Consider the following 9,510-nt stretch of genomic DNA (forward strand, 5'->3'; position numbering starts at 1 on the left):
ATGAGCTTCAATTTTAGGAAGACACGTCGCAAAATGCACACTTCATGCACAAATCATGCTTAGCAGGGCGAACACCCGGTTGTAGTCAGTAGGACACCGGGTTGTGGGCGGTAGGACACCGGGTTGTGGGCAGTAGGACACCGGGTTGTGGGTGGTAGGACACCGGGTTGTAGGCGGTAGGACACCGGGTTGTGGGCAGTAGCGGTAGGACACCGGGTTGGAGGCAGTAGGATACCGGGTTGTGGGCGGTAGGACACCGGGTTGTGGGCGGTAGGACACCGGGTTGTGGGCGGTAGGACACCGGGTTGTGGGCGGTAGGACACCGGGTTGTGGGCGGTAGGACACCGGGTTGGGCGGTAGGACACCGGGTTGGAGGCAGTAGGACACCGGGTTGTGGGCAGTAGGACACCGGGTTGTGGGCGGTAGGACACCGGGTTGTGGGCGGTAGGACACCGGGTTGGAGGCGGTAGGACACCGGTTGTGGGCAGTAAGACACAGGGTTGCGGGCAGTAAAACACCAGGTTGTAGGCAGTAGGATACCAGGTTGTAGGCAGTAGGACACCAGGTTGGGAGTCGGGAGGGTTTCTATTGATTGAAAGGATTCAAAATATTTTTCAATCAATAGTATAGCTTATATTCCTAATAGTTTAGTGACAGTTTTAATTAGAATAGCTTTTAATCGCTTTATAAATATGTCTAGTATATGTATGATTTTTAAAGAACAGGGAAGTACTCCAAGGAGTTTATTCTGTATGCATTCAGATAAAAACATTATGTTAGGGATGGGTCGATTCCAATAATATCGAGGATTCTCGATACTGAAATGATGCAATAAAATCGATAGTAGTGCTTATATATGCGTAGAAATTCACGATTTCACACTATTGGGACTAGTGATGGATTGAAGCTATTACACGAATTTACAAATAAGTCTATTCGCGGACGACATCGCAATACGCAGATCGCTACAACGTGCTCCCGTCGTAATTTGTGTATAGCAAACACATATAGTTAAAATAATTACAATAGTGATTTAAATAATACGTTGCTCATAGATAATGTTTATAATATCAGGAAATTCTTCCGAATATGGGTGATGGTTAAAAAATGTACTAATCCATTTGACAATTTTGGTTTCTCGGTTAAAATTTGTCCATGCAAAGAACAGTCGCCAAAAGAATTTCTATTTATGCGATTAGAAACCAGTCCCTCAGGGAAATGCAATGAATGCATCGCAAGGAAAACACAGAATTTCAAATGGTCCTAAGGCGTAATATTGCACAGCTGCAGTAATGGTACATTTATGTATCGGTAAATAATTATTAAGTTCTAAAGTCCTACGACGCCTTTGTTCTTCTAATCTCTTCTATTCTCGTAGCTCATCATTTTCAGTAGCTACACGTTGTGTCGCACGCTGCCGCATATCTTGCAGACGTCACTCCTGTTCGTTATTTTCAGTAGCTACACGTTGTGTCGCACGCTGCCGCATATCTTGCAGACGTCACTCCTGTTCGTTATTTTCAGTACCTACACGTTGTGTCGCACGCTGCCGCATATCTTGCAGACGTCACTCCTGTTCGTTATTTTCAGTAGCTACACGTTGTGTCGCACGCTGCCGCATATCTTGCAGACGTTGCTCTTGTTCGTTATTTTCAGTAGCTACACGTTGTGTCGCACGCTGCCGCATATCTTGCAGACGTCACTCCTGTTCGTTATTTTCAGTAGCTACACGTTGTGTCGCACGCTGCCGCATATCTTGCAGACGTCACTCCTGTTCGTTATTTCAGTAGCTATACGTTGTGTCGCACGCTGCCGCATATCTTGCAGACGTCACTCCTGTTCGTTATTTCAGTAGCTACACGTTGTGTCGCACGCTGCCGCATATCTTGCAGACGTCACTCCTGTTCGTTATTTCAGTAGCTATACGTTGTGTCGCACGCTGCCGCATATCTTGCAGACGTCACTCCTGTTCGTTATTTTCAGTAGCTACACGTTGTGTCGCACGCTGCCGCATATCTTGCAGACGTCACTCCTGTTCGTTATTTTCAGTAGCTACACGTTGTGTCGCACGCTGCCGCATATCTTGCAGACGTCACTCCTGTTCGTTATTTTCAGTAGCTACACGTTGTGTCGCACGCTGCCGCACATCTTGCAGACGTTGCTCTTGTTCGTTATTTTCAGTAGCTACCTCTTGTGAAACATCTAAATCACGAGACGTTTCTGTTCGTATAATGTTAATTAAGGTTTGCAGGCATTTAACTTCAGCAGTACATGTGGGGCGAAGTATATGAAATAGATTTAATTAAAAAATATTACAATCAAAATTTCCTTTCGGTTTAATCTTTCGTTAATGTATATAAACATTTTAATTTTTACTCTTTGGCATTTCTGATGAAACATCAGCTGTGAGATATTCGTCAGTATGATGACTTGTTATGATACATCAGATGTAATTTATTATAGAATGTAAATAAACAAATAAATAAATATTTACTTTGTAGCTGTTTTTTATTGATTGAAAATACGGATAAAACAACGTTTTCTAAAAATGAAACCTAGCTAGATCAATTTATCGGCCCCCAAACCCCCTGCATACTAAATTTGATGAAAATCTTTGAAGCCGTTTCCGAGACTCAGATAATATATATAGTTTGTTGAAATGCATTAGATACGAATATGTTTTAAGATCGCGCATCGCCTCGAGTCAGCTGCGTCTATTCGCGGACAACCGCAGATCCGAGTGCTAAAACGTGTTTTCATCGTATTTTGTGCATGAAAACATACTTATAGATAGATAACCAAATTAACAAATCATTTTAGTTTTTCAAATAATATTTAGCTTGCATTACATGTTTCCTATGTTACTATGAGACAACTGATGTCTTCACAACAGGGACAAACTCCCGCGTGCTCCACGCCCGGTGTCACCATCTCAATGCCACCTTCGCCTACACCATTTACTCTACCGGGCAGTCCCTCAACACCTGATTACTCCTCGCCTAGCCCAACACTTTCGGACGATTTGGCAGTGGAAAACAAGTTACTGAGGGAGAAAATAGCTGATCTAAACAGAAGAGTAACGGTTTTACTGGACCACTCAATTGAATCGGGACACTCGTCTTCTCCAGTCCACTGACCAAATGTTTGTCACCAACAACTCCAGTTTCGCACATACGACCGCGCCGCGTGCCGCCATGACTGCAGACTGTGCCACACAGTGTGAACCTCCGATATCTCTCGGTTATCCAGACGATACTGTCGTAACAGTGGACGCTTGCGTGTAGTACGAGTCTTAGCAATCCAAAAATTTTGTCAAGAATTATAAAAAAAACACAAAGTGATTGAAGCTCCAAAAATATTTAAAAAAAACAACTAGGGACATAATTACCAATAAAAAAGCTAACAAACCAATTAAAATTAAGATTGGGTCTAGGCTTGTGAAGGATGAAACAGATTGCCAATCAGCTTAATGACTTTCACATCTGTTGCTGGTGGGAAAGATCCTCGGCCATCTGAGCCTCAAGTATGCCCCTTGTGAAGAGCCCAGCAACGTCAATGGTATTGGCGCTGTCGTTGAGGATGAGCTTCAACGAATTATTCAGCAGCTCCCAACCAAAAAATATTGACATGGAATTTTCTTCCTATATTTTCACTCTACCTGCTCAGTACAAGTTCATTACACCATCAGCGGTATTGCATTTGATTTTTATATAGTTACAAAAATAGAACATCAAGTTTCAGGTACTGGAATCTACCCTCTTCTTCAGGCACCAAAAAACCTTACAAAATATTAAGTACACACAGAAACTAATCAATATCGATGAACTCACCCAAATCGTAGTTAACGACAGAACAAAGGCTGCCTTGTTCTACATTGAACTCTACAATGTCACTTGTTAGTTTTGAACAATAAACACATTAACAAAAGACAAATAATAACAGACTGTTATAAAATTTAAAAAATTCGAGTAAACACACTTCTCATCATAATCTTTACCCAGACTTAAATTCCATAAGGAATAAATAAGGGTTTGGATTTTTGGAAATTAGTTTAAAGCTAAAAATGATTCGAGATGGTAAGTTTAGTTTGAATTATCTTAATGTCCTTAATGAAGTACCTATATGAACGAACTAACTTACCTTATTGTGATCCACAAAAATTACTTGCAGGTACTTATTATACTCAAAATGGCAATCACACAGTATTGTACTCTAAAAGTGATTTTTCAAGCAAACAAAGTTGCAACATAATTTTGAATATTTGCTTTAATGAGGTATGTTATGAGATGAATGAACTTCTAACATCATTATTAAGAACCTGATAGCGCTTTCTTAAAATCATATCATTATCTGAGCGATGACTCTTTGATAAAAAGATCCTAGAGACTTAGTACATAGGTTCTCTTAGGTTCGAAGAAGAACGCTGTTGAATTTGGGGTCAAAGGTCAAAAGTTAAAGAGAAAAGCAAAATTACATTTTTACATTGCTCCTATACAGATAACCATGATGAAAAAAAAAAAAAAACACACACACACAGAATAAAAAAATTTGTAAACAAACAGTACAATCATATGACACAGTTCCATGTGCAATGAAGGTATTTTTAATGGATTGCGTAGTACAGCTTTTGTTATGTTCTGTCAAGGGCTTCGATACTTCATTTTATTAGCATTTATGACTTTTTTGATCATGCATCCATCTGAGTAATTCAATACTATTTGTATGTTGTTCAGCTATCTCGAAAACATTATACTACTAGCTGCAACATCTTCTGCATAAATGTAAAAATAATTTTTTGAGACAATTATTTATGTATATAATTATAAACCTTTTAACACTTTTTATTTTCCATACTATGTACATTTCAAATTCTGGGAATTTTTATAAACACTTTTCGAGGCTACATCTCTAATACAATTATTTACACGGTTATATTAAAAATGTTACAAAATCACTGATAATTATTATTTATCATATTTTAATAAGATATCCTAAGTCCATCTGTGTAAGATAATTTTTCATAACTGTGCTGCTATTGCATTTCTCGGTTTAGATATGTTTTTTACGTGGACTTATAGGTCTGTAGGACATAATTCAGTTATCTATAATTGTGAATCAGTTTTTGTGTGTGCAGTTAACACAATTTTGTAAACTGCATATTTAAATTTCCAGAGCATCGAGCCTTGAGATTCAAGTTCTTCAATTTGAATTGCTGAAGAAGAGCAAAAAATACCTTGACATTTCTTTGTAAAGACCACCTTTGCAGGTAACAAGATTGTTCAAACTATAACTCCAAAATTTAAACTCTTGTTTTAGAAAAAACTTTATTTTTTTAAGAAAATATACTGCTTACTTATGAAATTCTGGCTTTTCCTCCTTTCAGCCAACAATTATTATTAGATGTTCATTATTATTTACCTAAACAGAAATTATCTTTATAATTTGTTAAACAGCACTGAATGAACTGTTTTCATATTTAATTATTTGACATATTTTTATTTCACTCTAATATTTTGTAAAATATACTGATAAAAATTTAACACTTTGATAATATCACTTTATCAGCTAGTCTTCCTACTTTGATCAAACAATCTGATAGTAATATGATTACTGTGCCGATCAAACAGTAGTCACTGACTCAATCAATTATTCCTCACTGCGTCATTTGTTAGCGTCATGCATGTCACATACAACCTTGTAACATGAGTCCGTACTCAGATTTTGCATTTGTTAGCATTGATGTTTTAACCCTTTGACATATTCACAGTAGCTCTTCCCCAGAAAGTGAGCAGATAACTTACAAAAAAGTAGTTTTATTAAAACTTATTTTTAGTCAATCTTCTTTAAAAAAACTAAACATACCAAACACTTACACATAATTATAAAATGTGTATATATGTACCTATAGGAATTTTAATGGTGTGAAGGCGTGAAAGCAGTTGGGGAGCACAGCACATCATGGATGCTGCTGCTAATCAACACTCACAGTCGGTTTATCAGGCAGAAGTCGCAGCCATTATGAAGTGTGCTTGTGAGAATCTTCGTCTGCGGTATAGGAGTGAGACGATTAGTATTTTCACAGATAGCCATGCAGCACTGAAGGCGTTGGACTCCAAACTTGTCTGGGATTTGCTATCAAGTCGTTTCTTCCCTTGCCAGAATCAACAATGTGACTGTTTGTTGGGTTCCTGGTCATGAGGAGATCTCTGGGAACGAAAGAGCTGATGCTCTGGCCAACTTGGTCTCAGCGTGCAATATGACGGGACCTCAACCGTTCTGTGGCATTTCTATGTGTGAATCCTTTGGGGCTGTTTCGAAATGGGTTCACGCTGCACATGAGAGAAGGTGGAGGTTGCATCCGGGCATGAGAATGAGCAGAATGGAAGTCGCCTTCCTCCAGAGTGGTGTCTGACTTTCTCTCACTAAGTACTCGTAGATCAATGTCTCGGGTTATGGATCTGATTACGGGACATGGTCACCTGAGGAAGCACCTTCACAGAGTCAGCATCCTTTGGAAGGATCCGCTCTGTAGAATGTGTAACGAGCAGGAGGAAACTGCTGAACACCTGCTCTTTCATTGTCCAGCAATAGCAAGGTAGTGGTACACCATCTTTAGTAGTCTGGATAAGGGTGGCAAATTACCCCAGGAGGACCTAATAGGTTGTTTTCAGCGATTTGTAAAACTGCTGAAATCGTACACTTGTCAGCCTAATGGTACACTTCTGGGGTGTGTAAAAGGCCCTTGAGTACATGGTAATAGACCACCCCACAGAAGTATAACCGACAGTCTCTATGCAATTGTTTTCATCATTATTAGAACTATAATCACTTCCTTTGTCCATAAAAAACTCAGGTAAAATGTATTTGAAAATATTTCTTGTGCTATTTTATACTACTGCTAGCTGCTTAAATGTTTATCCACTAATAATCACTTGCAATATCCATCAACCACATAAAAATAAGTTTACTAAATAAGAGAATGTAGCAAGAAAGTAAACAAACATGAAACAGAATCTGGTGATTGCTTTTACTATTTTACAATAGAATCTTGTACTGTTCCGAGACAGATGACAAGCAGGTTCCGCAGAGCAAGTTGGATTACTGCTAATGACACAAGACGCATTCTCGAGTAACACGCTTATTAGTCAAAGTGTTAACCGAGCAAATGTCAGAAGACAATTCCAATCCTCCTTATACTTTTATTCACAGACACTTATGGTGGTAAAAAACCAAATTTGGTGTTTGGAAAAGACTATTCTCAACTATAAAACTACAAATGGCACGTAGTGAAAAATTGCACTAAAGGATTTGAACCTTTTGCAACCCGTTTATTTGTATATATAATATTAGAATACTGCATAAGTTGGCCAAGAAATAAGGGAAACGATTTGCAGTAGTTTATATTTTTTTGTAGTTCAGTTTATTAATTGCAACTGGATATGCTATTACAGTATTTACACTAGTGATGTGTAGCCAAATCCTGAATCGATGGATAAGATTCAGCATTGACTTGCTGTGTCATTAATTATCAATTGATTCGCCTTACGCAAGTCACAGATCACTACAATGTTTTTGTTGTACTTTGTGTCTCAAAACCCGTAAACAGATAACCTAATTAACAAATCATTGTATTTTTGTACATAATTTTTTCTTGTAGTTATCAGTTCTATATTTATGTACATGCAACACTGCAAGTCTATTGCGCATATTCGTAGACAGCTTATGATTGGATATACGCAAATTACCAATGAAATAGTAGTACAAGGTGGTAAATGGGTAACCAATTTAACAATTGCTGTGCTGTCATAGAAAATATTTCACTTGCGGTTTGTACTTTCTATGCTTATATTTATGCAGTTCTGTGGGAGTGAAAGTGGGGGTGGAGGTAACTAAAAATTTTCAAATAGCACTTATAGTCTTATAACATATCATTTTAAAGGTCTAGGTTAGTCAATAAAAATACAGTTTAAGAATTGAAATCAGGTCACTCTACTAGAAATGGCAGCCCAAACGTATGATGTTAAAAAGTAATTTGCATCCCCTTAACTTTTTTGCAGATATCACTTTAAATCTTGCGACAATCTTTCAGAATATGAAGTGATAGGCTACAAATCAAGAACAATTGTTTAACCACTGAGGGAACCTTCTTGAACAAGATACTATTTCAACTGATTTATTTTATTATACCTTTACATTTAAAAAAGTTGTTAAAATGAAAATAAAACTATTAAAAATTTAACTTTGTAACCAAATCAATTATGAGTACTGGATACTGAATATTTTTAGTAAATATTAATTATATTAAGAGATAATCGCTTCCGTACCTCCTATACTGTTCAAATTGCTCTCCATGAACCTCCATGCAGTAATAGTCTTCATTCAAACATGTTCTTGACATTTTGAAATGTTTCATCTCTAATTATTTTGCATTCAGTCTCTGCTCGTTCTCTTAATTGTTCAATAGATGCTGGCTTTGAACTGTATAACACTGATTTTAGATGGCCTCACAAAAACATCTAGTGAGTTTAAATCAGGTGATCGGGCTGGCCACTTGATACTTTCTCTCCGTTCAATCCAATAATTAGGGAATTGTTAACTCTTGTATAATGGGGCTCCGTCTTGTTGAAAAAATATTTCATCTCTATTAAAAACATGATTACCATCTGGTATTGCAGTTGTTTTTATTTAGTTGTCGAGAGCTAGAATTATCTGTGTATTTAGCATGTTGTTTTAGTTGACACAGTTAAACTTGTCACCAACAGAAAACGATCCTATGATAAAATTATCAATCATACCGGCCAATACATTTAATTTCTGTGGGTGTTGGGTGTGGCCTTCCTGGTACCAGTGAGGGTTTTCTTGTGCCCAATACCTACAGTTGTGTCTGTTAACTTGTCCATTAAGTTGAAATCTTCATCAGTAAAAAGAATATTAAAAGAAGATACTGCGCAAGAAAATTCTAGCATTCTATCAAACTCATCTTCATTCAGTCCTTGTACTGGTGTGATTTTATAACGGTGAAACTTATGCACCTTTAATGCCGTCTTCACTGATCAAAGTTTTAAGTTACTTTAAACAGCGATGTGTTTAAGCGTAACACATAGCTGACTGTTATGGGGTGGAAAACAATTCTGCTAAAACGCCTACTTCAACTGCTTCAGCTGTATTGGGTCGACCGGTTCTGGGCTGATCAGTTCACTGAAACTTCTGAATTAATTTAGAGACTGCTGTCCTGCTAATAGTATGGCCAGGGTGTCTTCCATTAAATGATTCTTTAGCACCATTATAAGATCCAATTTGTTCATAGAGTAAGACGAGTTCTACATGTACTTCTATTCAAAAAAAGCCATGTTTTAATTATCCGAGAAACTCAATTACTAAAAGTGTACACATCACTGTGAATAAAACTACAACTTAACTCACTAGGCACTCAATGTTTGGTAACTGAATAACCCAAGACCTTTCAAGCAAACTGTTACAAATTTGAGAAAACTTGTCTTAAACTGATTA

Source organism: Homalodisca vitripennis, chromosome 6 (genome assembly GCF_021130785.1).
Source record: "Homalodisca vitripennis isolate AUS2020 chromosome 6, UT_GWSS_2.1, whole genome shotgun sequence".
NCBI classification, from domain to species: Eukaryota; Metazoa; Arthropoda; class Insecta; order Hemiptera; family Cicadellidae; genus Homalodisca; species Homalodisca vitripennis.